At 41.3% G+C, this 23,321-nt stretch overlaps 1 long non-coding RNA gene across 1 annotated transcript; it reads right to left on the bottom strand.

Moving 5' to 3' along the window:
• Nucleotides 1-20: 20 nt before the first annotated feature.
• Nucleotides 21-22,489, bottom strand: LOC139981934 (uncharacterized). Its single transcript, XR_011797936.1, has 4 exons — nucleotides 22,360-22,489; nucleotides 21,306-21,841; nucleotides 18,175-20,838; nucleotides 21-502 (listed from the first exon to the last, which is right to left on the bottom strand). It is a non-coding gene; the product is annotated as an uncharacterized lncRNA (long non-coding RNA).
• Nucleotides 22,490-23,321: the final 832 nt, after the last annotated feature.

The following is a 23,321-nucleotide window of genomic DNA, read 5'->3' as shown; positions in this document are numbered from 1 at the left end:
CTGAGTTTACTCAGTTTACTGAGTTTTTTTTAAGATGTGACATATCTGCATTTGTCATTATGATTACAGCTATACTTACACCCTTATCTTTGCAAACTTCAGCTTCACTTCGAATGATCTCTTCTCTTTGGGGTGACTTGAATAGTGAAGGGGCAGTACAATGCAACAGTCACTGTGTTCTGAAAAAAAGGATGAAAAAGCAAATACGATTAACAAATGATGCGGTTGCTAATACCACATTCAATATTTTGGCAAAACTGCCAGGGAAAAGAAGAACCATTATAGCATAAATTGGGGTGGAAACTCCATGGTCTAATAAATTTTAATATCATCGAAATTCACGTTCGTTGTTTTTACCGTTTGCAGTGACAACCTGGTTGATAAGATGTGTCAACTCCTTTGAAGAGTACCCTTGTCTTAGGATGCCATTTGTCATGTTTTTAATGTTGTTAACCATTACTTGAGTCTGTATTCCAGTGATCCTCTTAAACTCCGGTTTAATCTGAAAAGAAAACATACTTCAAGTAGCAACTTTGGACAAAATCTGACATTAAAAAATTGCAACAGGTTTAAGTTATTTAGACCTTTGACACTGTAAGATTACTAGGAAGATTTTTCCCCAAACGTTATTGATGTGTTTGCAAATCGGTTAAAATGTTACAATGTTTCCATCAATTTTTCATCACACGAACTGCCATGAGTTGCTTCTGCCATAAACTGGGCTGGTAAAGTAATGGAAAAGTACTTGATGTCTTCCCAACCCTTCAACAAAATCATTGCAACTGCCTTCCATGAATGTTGTCCAAAGTCATATCTTAGACGCAACCGTCCATAGCAAGAAAAGCGTGGACCATTTCATGAATGATTACTTCGTACAACGTGGTGTTATCAGGTATGTTGTTCCATCAATTAGGATGAAATCAAAGCCGTCTGGATGATTTGCGTTTGTTACTGTTACACCAATAGTTTCATGCCGGGACTGGTGGAACTTGCATGTCCACTTTGCCAGCACTGCTAATTTATCAGATGGATCAGAAAAAATATCTCCAAACGCAAAGCGGTTAATGTACCCAAAAAATCCTCGCTATCTTCTGTTTCTCCTTCATTACCCCATTTCGTCGTTTGATATTAAAGAACCCTTGCTTTGTTTCTTTTGGCAAGGGCATCTTCCTCTTGCATTTGTATCTTCCTCTTTCGACAAAATCTACACATAAATTTCCCAACAGGCACAACCCCAACACATTCTTTATGAAACCATTCCATGCATATGGTGTTGCCAACATCAGGGCCCCCTGCAAGTGAGTAATTTTTGGCTACAATCCTCTTGTTGAAGGTTGCTCCCCCTTTCTGTGCCCCTATTAATGTCATTCTCTCTTCTTGAAGGCATCTTTTCAGATCAGGGTACATTCTGGATTGAGAGAAGTTTAGAGTAGAAGGCTCAATATGGAGACACAGAGCAGAAGCAAATGCAAGGGTGTGCTTTTTACGTGCAAAGAAACGGACACGGACCAAAGGTCAACAAAACCAAAAACAATCCCAGTCTGTTTAACAACCACCAAAAACCCAACTGAAAACCCACAAACAGAAATCTCTCACTAACCCACAAATGTATAAAATATAGCGTTTACAGTGACGTGAAAAGGACACGGACCCAAAGGCTATGAGAACCAAAACAATAAAGCTCCACAAACCAGCCCCAAAAAGCCAACACCAAACCACAAACAGAAAACCCCCAACCCATATTATGTAAGGACCACACAAACCCCCCACCCCACACAAAACAACTAACTCCAAAATTCATCCGGGGTACGCCGTCCCGATAGCAGACGACAGGCTTGCGCATTACCTGCGAAATTTTCCCAATACGGGTCTTTTCAAGCCCCTAACAGTATTCCCCCTTTTCTTACGAGGGAGCAGAGTTCTTAACTCCTCGTCAACCTTGATCGAGTGGACCTCCCTGTCAGGAACAGGAGGTCCACTAGCGACCATCGTGTCCGGTATAGCGGAAGCAGCTGCGGGTAGGGTGGAAGGGCCACTCGAGTCAATGAGATCAGTGGCCTGTTTTGTCTCATCAAACCAATCGGAGGACTCCTTAGCCACAACTAATAAGGCTGTAGTGCAGTCCTCCATTGGCGAGTCAGAATCTGGGCCACTTAATGTCTCTTGGGCCGGTTGACTCGGGGCCCGACTAGTATCACCGATAGCGGGCGTAGCTACCGGTCAACCAGTACAAGCGGCATCCTGCGCCGCGTGCCACTCCGCTAGTACCATCTCCGCCGTTTTGTCCTGCTCTGCCTCAGTGGGCAGGCTGGCAGTCTCGGCAAGTTCGATCAGGGGAGAGGTCGGACACGAAAGGGGGAACAAAGCCTCCATCGGGGCGCTAGTGTCGGACACTGGGGCGATGACAGGAGCATCATGTGGTACGGTGTCAGAGGCCGGGACAGGGACCGCTTCAACCACGCCCGTAGCCACTTTCGCGGCGTATGAGCGGTCTGGGCATAATCGGGCGAGATGGCCCGTTTTCCCACACGAGTTGCAAACGATATCCCCTTTACACTCGGCCAGGGTATGCCCAACCTGTAAACAGCGGCTACACCGCTTGTTCGGGCACAACCTGGCCTCATGCCCTTCCAGCCCACACCTCCAACAAGTGCGAGGCTGGCCCGGGTATGCAATGTGGGCCCTGTGCCCATTAGCCCACAAGGTAGAGGGGATATCGGACTTGAGTTCGATTCTAACTCGTCTAGTCCCGGTCTTGACACCTTTACATTCAAGGAATTCCGGCTCCTCGTAGCCGGTCACTTTCCCAAAACGCCCCAGTGTCCAGACATGTCCAGAGGGAGGTGGAGGACTGTCACCCACACCGAACTGTCATACGGTGTGACCTTCAGTCCCTCAACTCCCTCCAACACATGGACACCTCGGACGCGGGCAGCCTCCGAGGTAAACCGTACATCAAAACAATTCATACCCCGGAGAGGTTTACGCTGAAGCGCGTCAACCTCTCCAGGGACCTTTAAACCAACAGAACGCAAAACTGAAAAAACTTGTACGGGGACGACCTTAGCCTCCCCTGAAAAACTCAACAATACGATTTTGCTGTCACGGCGAGCCGCCATGACAGCTAGGGGTGTGGCAAAGCCACGCACCTATGCACAAACCAAAACGAAACAAACCCAAAGCACACAAACTACACTAAAACAAACTGTAAACTAATGAAGGGCCAACGTAAAAACACAATAAAGGTGTGGTCAACGAAAGGTGGAGAGCAGCCGAAAACGCGTCCGCACTCCACGAGAACTGAACTGAACTCCTGAACTGAACTGAACTGAACAGAGCAGAAGCAAATGCAAGGGTGTATACACCACAGGACCTACAATCTTCCTGTTGAGTGACACCCATTACGAGAAAAGTGATTTGTGGGTCCATAAACATCATTAGTTGAGTCAGCGATAATGAGTACTAATTAGCAATGAGCTTTTCGGCATGTACTTGTTGCACAGTCACCCAATTGTTTGGTAGATGAATTATCTGTACAAACTCTCCTGGTTCGATATCAAATCATGATGGAGCTTTGTATGGTGGTTGCAATCCACCAACATATGGGAACTGAGCCTTTAGAAAGCAGTTCAGTAAGCAGAGCAGTTCAATTATGGTATTTGTCAATCATTCCTGTCTCTCAAGAATCTCTAACTCCTGATTGGAGAGATGCAATGATGGCACTCATAGATGACTAAGATTTGAAGATGGCTCATCTGGCTGACAGGTGAGGTCAATCATGGGTAAGTCTTTGCATTCCCCCTTTCTTGAATGTTTTCTTTCTTTGTGACCAGATAAAATATCACTTCCTTGTAGCTCATCTGGTTGACATGTAAGGTCAATGACAAGTAGGTCTTTGCATTCATTACCTGAATCTTTGGTTTCCCTCGAACCAGATAAAAACATCACTTTGGTGGGGATTTATATTTCTATCTCTTGAAGATGGTGTTGGAGGAAATTTTGATACAAAGGGACAAGAAGGGGGATGTCTGAATGGTCCTCTAGGCTATCTCCATCATAATTCTCCTCAAATGATCCATGGACAGTCTTGCAAGAGTATATAGTGCTGGAAACTGAGATGTTTTCAGCTGTATCCTCGGACCCACATATTCCAAAGAGCATTGCCCTTCCAAAAATGTTATGGTGCACGCTGTATCCAGTTGCTGCCTCAACATTAGCAGTTTGTTGTGTAAGTCCCAGTAAGTTGCGAAACATAAATATGTGTCTTGCTGGCTTCATTTGGGTAAGAAAATTATTGTTTTTATTGATCTGCTGGTGCAACTGTTCGACTACTTGTGTATTTCATGAAACCATGTAATTGAGGGTACATTAGTGACCCGTCTAAGTATCTCAGATTTCATGAAATCGATCATACAGAAAATAGAACTCATAACATCCTGTCACAGGGTGCTGGTCATCTTCTGGTTGAAGGATTCAGACATTATTGTGTAACCAGGGCATTTCCACGACTAACTCCTTTCTTTTGGCCAATTTGAGATTGGCCTTGTGACATCAGCTAACCTACAATCATAGGGATTGAAAATCTTCTCTTTTTTTTCCATGATTTGCTACCATATGAGCCATATCAACCAGGACAATATTAGACATATGTTTTAGACTTGCAAGAAGGTCCACATAAATTCTTACACTCTCAGCCCTGACAACAAATTTAATTGCATAAACAATGCCATTTGGACATACAAGAGTTGCCTGTTGACAAGACAATATCGGCAAAAGAATTAAGATGTACTGACATTTTCTGTGAAACAACCAACATTATGTGACCCAAGATTATCACCTGTAACTGCACATACTGTACCTTTCGCAACACTACCATCAATCATGACCCCATTCTCCTCGATTTCATTCAAATCATTCAGAAGACGGCTAAATACAAGTTAATTTCCAAACAATTTATAATCTAGTTCCCTACACAGCAGTACCAACTGCATATGATCTATGTTTGATATGTTATATAGTAAGATATCTGCTACAGATGAGTGTACAGCTAAAGCTTTTATGTTTTTTCTTTCCTTAACCTGTGGATTGACAACTTGAAATGAATCCTGATAAGGAATCAGTGAAAGAGAAGATTGGTCTTTACAAAATAATGAATTGCGTTATGAACATTTCCATGAAAGACATTTTCTAAAATGTCATTATCATGTGTGACCTTGTACTGAACTCTCACTGATTCCTGTATAAAGAGCTGCTAATGTTTCCTTCATTGGAATGTACTGACAAAAGATTTCCTTTCCACAGCGATCTTTACCCAAATAGAGTTTCACAGGAGCAACATAGTTAAAATGGGTTTTGAAATATGATTTCAGTGTTTGATCTGATCGTAACTCTGTAGTGTTAAATGTTTTCAAAAGATAAGCAATTAAATCATTTATCACATCTTCAGGTACCTCAAGATATATCATGCATTCCTTCAATTTAGAATGAAAATGAGATTGTCCAATGGCATGAATTTGTTGAAACCCTTCAATAATACTCTGGATTGTGGGCACTAGCAACAAAAAGTTAGCCTGCAATTTAAGATAGAATAATGGTAAATTATTCAAGAAGAGTTTTTCATCAGCAGTATGAAACCCACTGTAAGACCCACTGTTGATTTCGTGCAAATTATCTTCCTCATTGCAAAAAGTTGATTGTTCAGGAATTTCATCATCACAATCACTTGTACCTACATGTTCTATGTTAATCCCATTTGTGAAATGCTTCATTGACCAATTCTTATGTTTTCGAGATAAATGAGACGAAAATGATGAAATTGGTTATCACAGTTAAGAAAAGGACATGTTATTTGTACACTGTCTTGTATATGTGTTTTCAAATGGGAACACATATTTTCGATGTTCGTACAAATGGTTTCACAGAGAACAGCATTACAAGCCAAGTTCGCAATCATGTTCCTTATAACTTTGTGAATCAATATAACTCCTTCGATGATCTCTGTAAATGTGGGATTTAAAAGCAGCAAATTGTGCAAAGCTGCGAGTGCACTCTCTGGAATTCCACATGTTCTGGCGAAAGTAACATGTACATGGGATAGGGCTAGGCAGATAGCTACACGATCCTTAATTTCATGCACTCAGTATAAACGTTACAAAATATAAAGCTTTGGGTATATATACAGCGGTCTAATAAAAGGTGTAGGCCCCTACCTGTAATTGCGTGATAATTGCATAATAATTATACGTTCATCAGCAAAGGTTTTAACAAATGATATTTAATTTTTCAACAGAAAAACCTTTTCAATATTTTACAAAATATGATCAAAATTGTACCTATTAAATGTTTGAATTTTGAGCTTGTAAGCCTACAAAATTAGGACCTGGGCCGCAGGAAGTAAGCCTAACACAACAGTTTAGGCCTAACGTAATCGACGTAAAAAAATTCCGGATGCAGGCCTATGGTAAATTTTATGGAAGGCTTTACTTTCAAGTTTCAGACATATGGGCCTATGCCTACACTAGGCTACAGTACAAGAAAAATAATAATAATATAATAATAATATAAAGCATTTATATAGCGCCTAACATCACAAAGGCCACTAAGCGCTTTACAATAAAAGGTGAAACAGAAAAATGCAAAACTGCAAAATATCAAACAACGAATAAAAACACTAAAAATTACCTAAAAGATTAGGCGATACAAATAGACATGGTAAAAAGGCGGATAAAGGTATAAGTATGGAAAAAGTTAGGGTTCTGATGTCAACCGGGAGCTTGTTCAAAATGTCTGGGCTGCTGCTGCAAAGGCTCGGTGACCGTAGAACGACGTCTTGGTGTTTTTGGAGGGCTCCAGTAGGGCAAGAGATGCAGAACGAAGTAACCGTGGTGGTGTGTAAGGCAATAAAAGTTCAGAGATGTAAGTAGGTCCCTGATTGTTAAGGGGGTATGTAAGAAGCGAGACTTTGAAAACGACCCTGTCTCTAATCGGTAGCCAATGTAAATCTCGGAGAACTGGTGTAATGTGCTGATGGTCATAGCGCTTTATCTTAGTAACAAGTCTCGCTGCAGCATTCTGAACTAGCTGGAGTCTCCCAAGGTCACGAGCCGGAAGACCGTAAAATAAACTATTGCAATAATCCAAACGGGACGTTACAAAAGCGTGTACCAGGCGTTCTGTTGATGAATTATCGAGGAAGTGACGTATTTTGTATAATGAAAATGAAGCGTTTCGAGCAACTTCTCTGACATGACCTCTCATCTGTAGAGTGTTGTCAAGCGAGGTCTTTCACAGCTGCAGACGGAGGAATTTCGGCTCCGCATATAGATATATTTGGAAAAGGGGGAGATCTCTTGAACCTAGACGTAAGATGAAGAACTTCGGTTTTTGATTCGTTCAACATAAGCTTGTTTTTCACACTCCATGTTTTAATGTCAGCGATACATATCTCCAGTCTATGAATGGCATTGCCGCGATCCATCGGGTCCAACACGAGGTAGAATTGTGTGTCATCGACGTAGATCATATGTTCGATACCATGGGACTTTATTATATCGGCGATAGGTGCTGTATACATGGTAAAAATAGAGGGATCGGCTACTGATCCTTGTGGTACACCTTCATTAATTGAATATTCATCGGGCTGAACACCATTGATGTTAATTGTCTGAACTCGGTCGCTGAGATACGAAGAGAACCAATCAAGAGCTGTCCCACCAATGCCGTAGCGATCATGTAAGCGATGAAGTCAAGTGTCATGGTCGATCGTATCAAAAGCCGCTGAAAAATCCAATAGTAGTAAAGCCGCGTCCTGGTGGTGGTCGACTGCTTGGAGGAGGTCATTGTAGACGCGGAGTAAAGCAGTTTCAGTACTATGGAATTTACGGTAAGCAGACTGCTTCTCGGCCATCAGGTTATTACGTTGAAGGTATTCATTAATTTGAGAGAAACCGACTCGTTCGATGGTCTTGAATAAAAGCTTCAAGTTCGATATTGGTCTGTAATTATTGAGATCATTCTTACAGAGGTTGGTCTTCTTAAGCAATGGCGTAACTCTGGAGGTTTTCAAAGAGGACGGTATCTTTCCAGATGTCAAAGATTGGTTTACAATCCGCGTGATGCAAGGGAGTACAGCCTTGATGCATTCCTTCAGAAGATCTGTTGGTAGCGGATCCAAGGATGATGATTTCATGGACGATTTCATAATGACGTCGCGAATTTGACCAACTGTCGCAGCTGTGATATTAGTGAAAGAGCACTGACACAGATCCTCAATGTAAACAGGCGAGTCATCATCGTGCATCCGACCGTGAAGATCCTTAATCTTATCGTCGAAGAAGCTTGCAAACTTGTTTGCTAGTGTTTTAGCACACGTAAAGTCTGGTAAAATACGGCTTCTGGTGTTATCAGGATTAGAAATTTTGTCAACAAGGCGGAATAGTTGACGGTCATCGCAGTCGGCCAGGCCTGATGCAAGCCACTTCCGTTCACAACGGCGCTTGACACGTTTCGCTTGACGCAGATCATCCGTGTACCACGGCGCGTTTGTTCTCAGGGTGGTAGACATGGTAGTCCAGGGAGCATGGTGATCGAGCAAGCTGGTAAGAACATTATCGTATTGGAGGGCCAATGTGTCGAGATCTCTATCAAGATGGTTGGCAAGAGCAGATGTCATTAATGAAATCAGGGATGGCAAGATCACGCAGAATCCGAGTAGTTTTGTCATTCTAATAGCGGCTGGTTGAGATATTCCAATCTGACAACTGATGGCGCTGTGGTCCGAATCCGTATCATACAAGATGTTGACGTCAGTACCTCCACATAACCAAGACTCCGTTACAGCTATAATGTCTAACTTCTGTTCGATAATGAGGTCGGATAGCGCCGTAGCCTTATTTTTCATAGACTGGGCATTCCAAATAACAAAACGGCTTGTGACATTGTTATTATAACGTTCTTTGGCAACACGAATCAAGTTAACAACAGATCCACGAGTAGGCGGATTTATAATCCAGGGTTCAGATTTAGGCTGCGATACAATAGTTGGGATTGTGAACTTCTTTCGTAATCTGCCACCACGGTCACCTCTCTTTGTAACCTTGACGATGCCCAGAGCCGTAGCAGCACACCATTCATCCGGTGTGAATGGACGGACAATGGGGATTAACACGCCTTGGCGAAGATGCATCAGCGTAACTCTGGAGTAGGTTACACGACTCATTGAACACATATGGAGAGCCTAAGGTTATACGATAAAGCATAGTCACCAATGGATCCGTTGATAGGATGAAGAACAACGTTCAGTCCGAGCAAGATCACAACGTATTCCCGCAGAAAACGACAACAATCCCTGTAGAAAGTTCGGATGAAGGACATATATGTACCAGAAGAACTCCACAAGAGTACAATAAAAGTCGAAAAAGATAAAATGATATGTAAAAGATGTAAAACCGTGGTAAATTCGACGAGCGAAATGAGTGGTGCAGCCGCAAGAGAGGGCGTCACCTATACCTTTACCCCGTAATGACCCATATATTTTGACAAGTAAGAGCTTACAACGTAAGCCTGGGCTATAGGGTTAATAATTTATGAGAAAAGCTAGTATCATAGAATTGATCCCAGTAACATTACGTAGGCATAGGGCAAACGCGTAGGCCTACTTTTGACTAACTTCCAAGTTATACCACGGTGTACGCGTTAGCATACCGTTGTCTGTATTAGGCATAGCCTTCGTTACGTTAGGTCCTTTGTCATGTAGGCCTACCGAGCAACCGCCGTAATGACCCATATATTTTGAGAATTACAGATAATGCCAGTCAATTTATTCTTCATATTAACGATCCTTACAACTTGTTTACATTCAATGATCACCAACAATGTACGTAGGTAGGTATGAGGCGCGTTAACAAACTGCAACAAGCAAGTTATTTAGCTGAACTTCTTCGCTGACTGAATGACCACACCAGCACCGTACCAGTTGCCGCGTAATTTATGCAATGCATTATGGGAGTCAAATCGAGTCCAAAATACAGTAATGATGTAGGCCTTCTGTAGGCTTCTGAATCTATTCCTGATATTTCATAAGTGGCAAGAAACACTTAACATTGCATTAAATTACTGTAAATTAAATTTACAGTACGCTGCTGTAGAAAAGCACGGTAAAATACCGTCAAATTTACGGTCGTTTCAAACAGTGTAGGACATCGGCTCAAGACATCACCACATCGGTTTAGTCTGCCTAGGTTAAATGAAGCAAGTTGTGCTACCCATCTATGTGCGGTTGCTCGAAACTTCGCATTGTCCAATCAAGATCCAATCAAGTACTCCCCGAACTTGTCAGTGACTGCCCACTTCAGACCGAGAAGCCCAATTTGAAGCTTCAGAAACTGAATAGTTTTTCTCTGCACGACGTAACCCTCTGCTTGCATACGCAAGTGGATGGAGATGGCCAGCATCATCACGTTGGAGTAAACAGCAGCCCAACCCCTTCAGTCAAGCATCTATCTCGAGGACAAATTCTCTGTCGAACCGTGGATATGCCAAGACAGGAAGGAGAGGATGACAACAGGGTCTTCAATTGTCTGAAAGCCTCATCAGCCTTCTTGTTCCATTTGAGAGGGGACTGTTTTAAGCGAGATTTCTTCCAAGCTGTTGTGGTCGTGTCACTTTACTTCAGGCTGTGTAGTGGTGCTGAAAGTTTTGCAAAATTAGGGACGAATCTCCGATAATAAGATGCCAACCCTAGGAACGAAGCGAGTTCTGTCAGAGTGGTTGGGATACTGTCTACCTCGCCGGGATCCACTAAAACCCCTACAGCACTCACCACATGACCTTGAGGCTGAACTTCTCGCTGAAGAAAGTTACATTTCTCACCTATCAGTTTTAAAACCATATTCGATCAACCGTTGAAACACTGCTTAAAGTCTGTCCAGATGTTGTTCGAGTGTGGCAGAGTAAATCCTCAGCCAGCTAATTTTATACTTATCGTCTAGGTATAAAATTAGCTGGCTGAGGTTCATTTCGCCGAAGATTATTTCCATCACTCTCTGAAACGTACTGGAACTATTGTACAGTCCTTGTGGCATCCTTTCTAATTCGAACAGGCCCCATGGAACTCTGAAAGCGTATAAGGTATTGAATCGGGTTGCATTCCAATTTGAAAATAGCCATGAGACAAATCCAGCGAGAACAATTTTACCTCCTCCCATGGCCTCAAGTGGAAATGAATCTTTTACTGTCAGCTTACGATAATTGATTCACAACCGTAGCACTCCAGACTTCTTCACCAACACTTCTGGACTGGCATAAGGGCTTGCAGATCCCCGGATTATTTTCTGGTCCACCATGTCTTGAAGTAGCTGCTTAACCTTCGACATCTGAGTAGGTGGCACACGTCTATATGGCAGTCGAAATTGTGTATCGTATGGCAGCAGACGGCAAAGTCCAAGGTCGAACTCCCCTCTGGAGAAAGCGGTCCTATTCTTGTCGATGAACTCAGCAATTTGCCTTGCATAGTCGAGTTGTAAATGGCTCAAGCTCACCCCGATCGGAAGGTCAATTTGGGTACCATCCTCCATCTCAACGAATTTGCCAGGCCTTCATCCAATGGACCTTCCTCAATAACTGTTGGCACATCTGGTGGAGGACGGTTACTTGGGACGACCTCAGGCGTAGCATCGACAGAAATCTCTACCTCTTCCATAGAACATGGTTTGGGATTCTGCAGATACTCCAGTGGGCACACTTCCCAGAAATTAGACCCCGGCATTGTATCGACATCCTCATCTATCAGACTAACTGTGTTGACAGCCTCCACAGGTAGAACAGTTGTCTCTTCGGCATCGACCCTCACCTCTACCTGAACTTCACTCGAGCTCATCTCCAGGAACTCCAAGCTGTCCAAAGCTAATTCTAATACTTCCCTGCAGCCGGAGTTTCTACATCCTGTCAAGAGCCTCAACACATTACAACCTATTAGGAGCGGATAATCCTCTTTCCTACCACATGCCGGAGACCAACTATCAACAACCAAAAAACTGATCCAAGCATCCCTCCCATTGATTGCTATTGATGTATCAATATACCCTAACGCTGGCATCCCAGTCTCCTCAAGTCCAACAACCAGCACTGGCTTTGGTAGCCCTCTTAATTGGCCATCTTTCGGCTCCAGCTGTCGATGAAATAAGTCAGATGGGATCAGGGATGTCTCAGCTCCTGTGTCCAGTACACAACCAATATCAACTCCTCCAATCGTCGCCATCATAATCTCATTGACTCGAGCGGCCCTTCCACCCTGCCCGCAGTCACTTCTGCTATTTCTGACAGGGAGGTCCACTCGATCAAAGTTGACGAGGAGCTAAGAACTCTGCTCCCTCGCACGCAGGAAAAGGGGGAACACGGCTAAGTGCCTGAAAAGGTCCGTATTTGGAACAAAACATCGTAGATAGACACCTTATCCCTCGTCACCCTTAATGTGAATGGGTTGAGGGGTGCCCCAAAAAAGGTCTCGTCTGCTGTCGGGACGGCGTTCCCCGGATGGGGTTTGGGGTGGGTTGGTTGTTGGGTGTGGGGGTTGTGTGGCCGTTGCATGGTGTGGGTTGGTTTTTTCTGTATGTGGTTTGGAGTTGGCCTTTGGGTCCGTGTCCTTGCACGTGACGTTAAAGGCTACGTTAGTGAGGGATTTGTGTTTGTGGGTTTCGGTTGGGTTTTTGGTGGTTGTTTAACAGTTGGTTGTTTGTGGTGGTTCTTTTACAGACTGATTATTTTTGGTTCTGTTGACCTTTGGTCCGTGTCCGTTTTCTTTGCACGTAAAACGCAGGACATCCTGATCATCAGTGATCCCACTGACAGCTCCGATTTTAACTTCTGTAGGCGACTCCTGCACCTCGTCCACCTCGCCTCTAATAGTGCAGCCTACAATTTTCCCTCCTGTGAAGCTGAAGGTGCATTTGCTTGTGCCTGCGACTGCTGCTAAGAATGCCAGGCCCCAGGTCGAGGAGCCCACCGGTTGGATCCTGATCTGGTGTCACCCTGCTGGTTGCGACAGTTTGATGCTTACATGTCCCTGACTATTACACTTATAGCAAACAATCTCTGGCAGTGTTCTTCTGGGGCCGGATAACTTAGACTTTATCGTGGCAAGTTCCCCGCTTAGACGTTCCACGGCATCGTCAAGACTCTTCTGCCCAGCAAGGAGGTCAGCAATCAGGGACATCTGCTCAGGCTTTGTAACTTTCGGCAATTCCACCTGAGCCTCCCTCGTCCTGATCGTTCGAGCAGGTGACTGCAACTGTTCAGTCTCCTGAAAAAGGGTAAGGGCTTCCTGCCGCATCACGTCGAAACTATCATCATTTGTTGCCATATCAATTCTCTGGAGTTCCCTTCTCACCCACGCATCCCGGGCTCCCTGTACAAACTGTTAGTGCATTGCTTTATCTCTCAAGTGGCGGAGAGTGCTGTTTTCCTTTTCTGTTGGAGCAGCCATCTCCATCTTAGAGTACAGCTGCTTCAGTGCCATACTGAAGTCTGACAGGGACTCTTGCTCTTGTTGGACCCGGTTGTGGAAATTACCGCGAAGATTATGCACGCTTTCGTGGGCACCAAAACACATCTTTAAGGCTGCACAACCTTTGTAATTATCCTTCCGTTCCATTTTTACACGGAGGGGCACCAAAGTATCAAGGAGGGGCACAAGCAATTTTATGAGAAAATAAATATAATGCATTGTGTTCCAGAACGAGACGCATATAATATCATGCAGTTACAGATTGCTCTTGTAGATATATATCACAACTAAGTACTCAAAGCGCTGTTGCAATACTTTCTCCTCGTGAAGTGTTTCCACTACTTCTTTGATTGTGTTTATATTGTCAGCATGCTCATTGAGGACTCCAATGTAGTGAACGTTCGACTTCTCTATACTGACTGCCGCAGTACTAGGGCATATAATATTAATGTCTGGAAGGACAAGCTTCCCTGTGATAAACCAGGCTCTGATGTAGAATGCTTAGCAGTGGCATATTCCATTAACCTAGACACTGTTTGATCAACAGCAACACCGCTCTTGAGGCTGAATACTGAAGCCATAAATTCTGCCATGAGGGCGGGTTGCTCTCTTGCGCTCCCATGTCACACAAGGTCTTGCAGCTCTTCTGAGTTCATCAATATTTTTTACAGTTACAAAAGGTGGCAGCAACACTTCTTGATCTGACTGGCTCTTCTGTGTAGCTGCATCGGAAGAAAAGATAGATGGGAGAATGGCTGAAGTGCTTGACCCATGTCAGAATCGGAAGTTTCATCAGAAACAGCATTTATGAGCATAGTTGGTTGTGGCTACACAATTTGGTAGCTGGTTGCATGAATTCCTCTTGGTCCACCTCCAGCATTTACACTTGCATGAACAGACGATTTGTCAACATTGTCTACAGTTGCAAAAGAGAATGCATATTTGCTGAGCACATTACCCCTTCATACTTAAGCCTCATGTAAATATAATCCAATTCATAGTCCCTTATTTTTTGACAAAGATTACACAATTCCAAACCGGTTCAAGATCCTTACTAACTCATCTGAGCTACCTAATCCATGAAAAGTTTCTCCAATGAGTGTATGAATGGGATATCCGCACTTGTCATCATGGGTATAGACTGCATGGCACAGTCCAAAAAAAAGTACGCAGCTTGTGTCGATAATCACTGTCTTTGTTTAGTTTTGTTTGAAACAGATGCTGCTGTAACATGTCTGATGTTGGAATGTACTCTCTCTCTGCTCTTTGTGTTTCTGTCAGGGTGATGACACAGAAAAAAAATTCCAGACAATAGGTGGCAGTTGCTGAATCTATGTCAAAGCTTCAAAAAAATTTGAAGTCTGATGTTTTCTTTCAATGTCTTGCTGATGTTGTGTATTTTCTTGTTCAAAGTTGTGGCGTCAATTTGAAGTATCTCTGAATCATTGTTCCTCTGGAATTTCTCCGGTGCTGTAGATGTAGTTTATGACTGTTCATTGTTATTGCTTACATTGAGTTGACGTAATAAGGCTTCCACTGCATCATCACCTTTTCTCCAAAGCATCGTCCCAAGAATAGGTTCCTTCCGTATTGTTGAGTATCTCATAAAGTCCCCAAGACAACTTAGTAACTTTGATAGCAAGGTTGCTTGAGTACTATACCAAGGGGAAGTGTCTCTGCCAGTCAAAGTTCTACTAAGATCATCAAGAACACCCTTATAATATGCGCATACACGTCACTCCAAATAAATGGAGTGTGTGAAGAGAGGTTCTGAATACAGTAAACAACAGCATGGTGAATTGCAAGGTTAAAGAGGACATGACATGATTTTCAGTTTACCCTAGAAATTGCTTAAATACCGCGAAAACAACGTGAATAGTTAAGTCTCGTGCATACATTCCTCAAAATTATTCAGAAATGGAAGAATTAATCAGGCAAATTCAGTCCGAAACCGCGAGAAAGCGTAGTAGTCATGAAAATCACGTTACACACCAATTGTCACGTGATAGATGATTTTCATGACTACTACGCTTTGAGACAATATGCCTCATCTCATTGTTGTTGTTTATGCACTGGGTTGCATGTAACTGACGACTAGGCGTACCATATTTGACATAGAATTCTGTCAAATGGAGAGTGATAACAACTCAAGTTTAAGTGAGAGCAATACTGAGTTAATTTAGAGTGTTCCTCTTCAAGTTTTAACGAAGATTCAAACGAAGAAGAGGATATTTTACATGAAGAACATCATGTTTTAGGGCTTGCTTCTTACCAGTTCGAACCGGAGGCTGAGCCATTGGAACATCTCCAGGAAGCAGAGATCGATCATGAAGAACTTTGTATAGAACGGGTCAGTAAGCCAGTAAATACATGGTAGGATACTTCTCATTTATTGTACCAATATTCTCTCATTTCCTAATTTCGACCAAGACGATGTATGGTTGCATGAAGGAAATGCCCACTTCAAACTTCCATGACAACAGAACAGTAGTATGTAGCCTATACAACGAAGCATGTAGCCTATACAACGTAGCCGAACCTGTGAATTAGGTGTAGGCTAGTCTTTAAGACACACGATCGAACTGCTTACTGTTCCGTACGCTGATACTAGTATTACTAGGGTAGGCCTAGTGCTACTGGTACAGAGGACATAACTTTTCAGATCCTCCATTTCTGATTTTTTCGTGACAATTAAACGAAGCCTTGGCAACTTTTGCGATTTGCGCAGCAAACTGTTTCCAAAAGTTCCAAAATTAGTTCGCAGTAATTTTAGTAGGCACAGGGTCTATCTAGTATCAAATAGGCCTGTATATGCTACCTGGGGCCTAATTGTTGCTTTATAGAGCCTACAGGATTTGTATCCAAATTGAAATGATGAAGATATATATGAATTGGGTAGTTTGTTGCTAGCCATTCAATGATTAATGGCGTATGGAGTGTGGATCTAACGTTCTATGGAACGCCGTATTCCATCATGTAATACCACACACGTCAGTGTATTGAAGTGTATCGGCAAACCTGCCGATGTCTAGATTGCGATCATGCAAACAACGGCGCAGGTACATCAATTGGTTTGGTTACGACAGTTGCTCTGAAATATTAAGAATTTTGCATGTAATTAATTCAGATATATCTGTTTCATTTCGGACGATACAGATACATTGCGTACAGACAGTTGGTGAGGTGGAATTACGGCTACCTTGGAAAACACAATAGAGTGATTTTGCCTTCTTGTGGTGTGATGAAAATCAGACAGACTTTCCCGCAGAATTGTATGCTGCTTTCAAATATCCTAACCTCCAGTTTCGGGACTAGAAAGAAGACATGTGTAACCTTCAATACAAATAAAAAACTGCATTGTTTCACTGAAATACTGTTGGAGGGTATTGAGAATTGATTGCACTATGTCAGTCTTTTACATATGGAAAAGTTACCATATTTTTGTCAACCATTCCCTGAAATATATTTTGTACTTCCAGTATCTAGGAAAGATACTGAATAAACATTTCCGTTGGGTTGACAATGCATGGGGTGCAAAGAACTTATGCCAAAGACTTTTGCATGGTGCGGTACATGTGCACATAGCCAAACGCATATAGTGATTGCGCACAGTACTGTTAGATTGTGGTTTCCAGCTTCAAAGTGTGTCATCTGCATGTAGCTCTGTAGATAATTATGTTATAAATTATTTAACAATTAGATTCAATATCATATTCAATTTTATGAGAGGGGATCTTCGATTACAGAGCCTACTGCTGAAGATAAGAATTTCAGTGCACCATGCAAGTGGAATTGATTCAAAGTGCCAGCTGATTGTTATTATTGTTTCATGCACTCATTTATCATTTAAGTTAATATATGAGATTGTTTTCAATAACAAAGGGGATAGACATTGAATTATGGAGGTGTTTCTGTATTATCTTTGTCAGAATTGAATTGTTTTTCTGTACAATACTATCACCAGATACAAAGTTTCCAGCTTAACCAACAGCTAAAAAGGGCATTGAATTTCAAACTCCCTTGAATTTTCACATTACGAGTCATGAAAGCTTGAAAAGTTTTTTATTTATTAAGACATGTCAGCAATTGCCAACCAACCCCTTCCCAATGGCTTGAAAGCAGCCATTGATTGTACCCATGATTGTACCCATGATTGTACCCATGGTTGTACCCTTGGAAGTACCCATGATTACATACCAAATTTGAATAGAAAATAACAAATAATTTAATAACATGATAACGTAATTTAATAACAAATACAAAAAAGAAATTAACTATTAATAAATAATAACTAACAAATAACCAAAAAAGGTACAAATTCCTCTACAAGATATAATAAAAACAGGGTCCACCGCTATTTTGAGGCTGATTCAAAAACACTTGAAGCTCCTCTATTCTTTTGAACCTAGTCATCTGCCGCTGGAGAGCTTCTTCATGTGTTGGTTTAATAATGAGGGTGGGACAAGACTTATGATTCATATGGGGAAAACATGGTCGAATCCATAATCGTTCCAGCAATTTTTCAGAGGGCACAAGTGTTTTATTCAAAGAAGGGCATCAACTCATAGTTTTCTCTTTCCTTTGTCCCATGAACATTTCCATAAATATAATCCCAGCTTCCACATTTTCTCAGCTTCATGGTGTTGGTAGGCTTTGCAAATTTGTAAACTTACTGTATGTGGGTTTTACCAGGCGTTTCCTTAGAGTATAATCTCCACTTTTTGCCCTGGGAAAGTCTATTGAGTACATCAACTGGCCAGCCTTGTTCTTTTGCCTGGGCTCGTTCGGAATTCTCGTTATAGTGAATTGCAGCCAGCAGAATTGTGAAAGAATAGATAAAGATAAACTTTTGCTCAAGCTCTTTGGATATTAATCTTCTGAGGCTGAATTTATCAAATTCCAGGACATACGTTAATAATTAATTTGTGGCATTCCAGCAAGGAAACCCACCTGCATGTCATGCCTTCATATGAGTAAACATTCATTTTTTGGTGCGAATTGGTTGATCAGCGCATGTAATGCTTGGATGTTGGAGGTCTGCTCAAGAGGAGACATCTTCGATACGTCATTCAGCATCGTCTTTTTCTCTAGCTGAATCATCAGCAGTTCACATGCCTTTGTTCCTTAAGATACCCCAAAAAATTAATGAATAAATATAACAATAAGTAAAGCAAATTCAAGTCCTTACTAATATCATTGCAACTATACTGTACATACCAGTTTTCACCCATTGTTTGGGTCTGTCCTGTGGTATGGTGGGATGTAAGCACGAGGTGAATAATTCCCCAGGGTGGTCTGCATGGTTCCCAATCGACAAGAATTTGTGCTTCATCAGCTATGGGTTGCCATGAGGGATGGAGGCCGCACACCAATATACATGGTTGATGATACTCCGTATCCACGGGTTCACACCTTCACATCCCTTTTTCTTGCCAATTGCTGACAGTTTCTTCTTTATTGCTGAGAAATAAATAAACACAAAGTGAAAATTACAGAAATATAAAGAATACATTTTGCAGAATAAGTATTTTTTCTAATGACAGCTAATAGAAACATTTATGAGTAACATGTGCTACTCTTGGAACTACAATTGACAATAGACATAAAATCTTCCCACTTAATAAACTTACATTTTGCTATGTGCCACACATAAAAGTGCCTTACGTTCAATTAGTCAAATTTCCGTGATCCACTTTGCAACTTTACAATGCCGATCTGTGACAATGTTCTCTACAATACAGTCTGAAAAAAGTTTCTCCTGCTTCATGCATGTCACAGCTCTCTATAATCCCTCCAGCTCCATGGCATTGCTGCTGGCAACTTCATTTTTATCTCAATACATTAAATGTATAGAGATATTGTAACAGTAAATGGGACCCTCTCTTCTCTTAAAAATTTTTCAGCGTCTTCATACAAAGTTATTTTTCTCTGGAATTTCCAGAGCAAGCATATATCATAAAGGCCAACAAAAGTCACTATTTTTTATTCCAGAATTGTATCTCATTCTATGACTTTTTCACCGATTTATGTCCAAATTTGGCCAAATCACTGTCAAAAACAGTTCAAACAAACCTTTTTTGCACACGCTCCAAAACTTGTTTGTTTCCTTGTTTTTATTGATGATTAAGCCCCGCCTCCAAGTCTGGTTTGTAGCAGATTGGCTATGACTCATGGCAGCTACATGTTAGATATACGAAAATGGCCACCCTCACGACCAATTTTCTGTACCTTTGTGAGATACGCTGCTGGTACTGGTAGTGTATTGCACACTAATTCCATATACACATTGTTGTACTGCATTTAATTTATATTAGGACTTCGTCTGTTTATAGCTCCATGGTTTTAGTAATATCAATTTAAGGATTGTTCTGGTGTTCAGGTAGTTTTTCAGAGCAAGAGTCATGATAAGTTTGTTTGATTGCCCATCAGGTATTTTGTATAATTACGTATACACTTTGTTGTGCTGCTGAAGGCTTCAAGTTTAGGCTATGCGTAGTACATTCTATATTAGGCCTTCATTTAGTAATAGCCACATTAGCATTGTACTGGTGGTGTTCAGGCAGTTTTGGGCCAGGGTACAGTAAGTTTGTTTGATTGCCTTACAGTGTGTTTTAATTTTAAGTTAAGTTTCCAACTTATTTATTAACTATGACTCCATAAATTTAACATAATGTTAATGGGATAATACAACAACTATTCATTTGGAATAGAGTGTATATTGTGCATTTCTAGAATGAAGCATCATTATGAATTAACAGCTTCTTTGGTATATTTCTTTAACCCCCCCCCCCCAATGAAAAGAATTAAAAACCAAAATTATAATCTATCACAATTTATTTTCACTGGAGTATGTATAAAAGAGGAGCCGGCCATAGCATCACAACTTTTATAAGACTATAAAAATGGGATAAGGTTATGTTTTATTTATAAGGATATAATAGGGTTATAAGAAGTATGTTTACCTTTCTTTTGAACCTGTTATGTTTGACATCAAATATACAAAGAATTAAAAGAAAATACTAAAATGGAGAGGAACTGTGGTGGCTATTAAGGGGAGGAGGAGGCCACCCATCACTTTCGATTAAAAACTTGTAATCTACTTGTACATTCTTTTTTCCAAGTCACAAATCCACGAAATCTTCATGTCAAAAATTATTGAGATGGAAAAACGTGGGTTGTTTTGATACTTGGAAGTGTACACAGTTTTGATGGTAGTCACCACTACAGTCTACAGTAACGTACAGTAGGTCGATAGGCCTAGCTTTCTCAAGGCGGGCATCAAGAATATGGTCGAGTTGTTCGCCTCTTCTTATTTGACTGTTGTCATTGACGTCAAACTGTATGACCAAAAATATTATATATATTGATATTGATAATTGTAGAGACAGAGCAAAGATATGAAACTAGGAATTGAAATAAGAACTTCCAGTATTGAGATATTGCGTCATTGATGCTCTTGTTCTCTTTGTGAGAACATTGAAGTGAATACATATTAATTATGACATGAATATTAACTTAACCATTTAAAGCTATGGATCATTCTATAACATAAAGAGGCAAAGATTCTGTCTAGAATCAAAATATAATTGTCAAACAATATCCAGAAATTTGGAGTTTGACCAAATTGTTATTATTCAATTTCTCAAAATGTTTGGAACAAAAAATTTGGAGCAACCAATTGAAATTGTTTTACATTTGTAATTTATGTGGTATAAGTGCACGAGGGTATCAGACTTCCCCCTACTGATTATTGCAGCAAATAAAATGAAAAGAAGATATTGCAATACATTTCAAGATCACTTACTTGGACTAGCTGGACATCAACAATTTTGTTTGTTTTCAGCTCCATGACATTGTAGCTGCCAAATTTTGCTGTATGACCAGGGCTGCCAGCTCTTGCATCACCTCCAAGGAAAAGGGGCTTTGCTGCAGCTTTCAAGTTAGCAATAGTGACTTTCTGGCACTTCTCCCACACTTGAACAATCCAGGCTGACTGAAGAACTGTTGGTGGCGGGAAAATGTTCTTTCAGAGATGCACTGAACACTGATGTGCTGCAGGACCCTCAGGATTTTAACAGGACTTGCGCCTGCAAACAAGATTGAAGCTGACAATAAAATATTGCCAGCAGGGGATTCTTTCAGCATTGGCTGGCTCTTCCATGTCTGACTCCAGCTGCAGGTGTTACACTTTTGCCGAATGCAAACCATAGTTCCAATGGTGTTGTTTACTTTGGCTTTGCAGGAACCTTTGCATTTGAGACAGACTGCAAAGAGGGCAAGTCAGCAGGACCTGAATACCAACAATTTTGGCTCCGCCCAATCGTAGTTTCTTCGGCACCACTAGAAAAAGTAAATTCAAATTTGGCAAAAATAAATACAAGAGTAAAAAATATGATACATGTCGTGCCAGAATAGTATAAGGGGTTAACACAACATAATAAAAAATCAGGAAAAAAATAAACAAAAGCAAAAAAGAAATTGCTGCCAAAATATGTAGCAAAACTGTATTCTTTTTGCAGCTTCTTAGCTAATGATGACTTACAAAATTTCTTCCATGGCCAGAGTGGCATAATTTATAAGGCTGTCTCCTTTTTTATTATCGTGTTTCTGTACTTTGAAAGTTAAGTATCATTTAAAACCAAGTTGCATATAAGGCTTGCTGGGACATCATGTTTCCTTTAAAATAACTTTTCACTTCTTTTTCCCATTTTGTCTTCTTTCCACATACACACATGACCACACCTGACAACAAAGCATGCGCTGTTTTCCGTAAAACAATCTTTGTGATAAGCATTCATACAGAAATTGAATGTAAAGCAAACTACATAGGGTACTGAATGACCGAATATTGATATCACCTTGTTGACGCACTCTCACTAGAATGACGAGACTCGTCAGATGGATGGTACTCCTCAATTTCACTCTGCTCCCCCTCCACCTCCTCAAAATCAATATGGAGTTCAGGTACACCTTCATGCAGAGGTGAGGATGTCTTGAGACTCTTTATACAGAGTACACTGTACCTTCACATCCACCATCTCCCTAAAAGTTGAAGTAACTGAGTTGATTGTTTGCGTTTCTTTGGAGAAAGAAAAAACCCTCTTGAGTTATACAGTAGTAACAGTACCAGCAATAAACTGAAAAAAAAGGATGAATTGCAGTAACAATTTGTGCTGTGACCATTTTGCATATACACCATACAAGTTCACAATGTTATAAGCTTTTACATGTATGGCATGGTGCATATGAATAAAACATGAACAAGACAAATACTTTGTGCTTGACGTTGCCTATCGCTCGCCCTTAACAGGACGCCAGACCATCACAGGTTAACTCCCAGGCATGGCTGGTACTCATTTACAGCTGAGTGGCGTAGAGCAATCGGAGGTTCTATATCTTGGTGAAGGACACAACACAACAGTTACGGCTGGTACCTCTCGGATAAGGGTTTGACTTTTCACCACTGAGCTGCTGCACCTCCATTGCTGTCAAATGGCCCTAAGAAAGTTATTGACATATAGATCTAGGATATACTCCTACCTTTAGTTTTCATCTTCTGTTTGACCTGAACAGCCTTTGATCTTCTGTACGGTTTCTCCTTAAACACAACAGCATCAGTCTGGCATTCACGGTTCTCAGTAGTCACCCTAAATACAAGTATTATAAATGTTAAATATTCATAATAATATGCTATGACCAAGGATGCAAGAGCTTTAAAAAGAAGCAAACATCCAAGTAGGGTTCAACGGTTAACCTACTGAACGGCCAGCTAAACGTTTGCTGTACATCGTAATGTCAATTACCCAATCGCTAAGGCGCG

Source organism: Apostichopus japonicus, chromosome 16, assembly GCF_037975245.1.
Source record: "Apostichopus japonicus isolate 1M-3 chromosome 16, ASM3797524v1, whole genome shotgun sequence".
Classification (NCBI taxonomy): domain Eukaryota; kingdom Metazoa; phylum Echinodermata; class Holothuroidea; order Aspidochirotida; family Stichopodidae; genus Apostichopus; species Apostichopus japonicus.
Note: the sequence above shows the minus strand (reverse complement) of the source record. Positions and strands in the feature narration are given on the sequence as shown.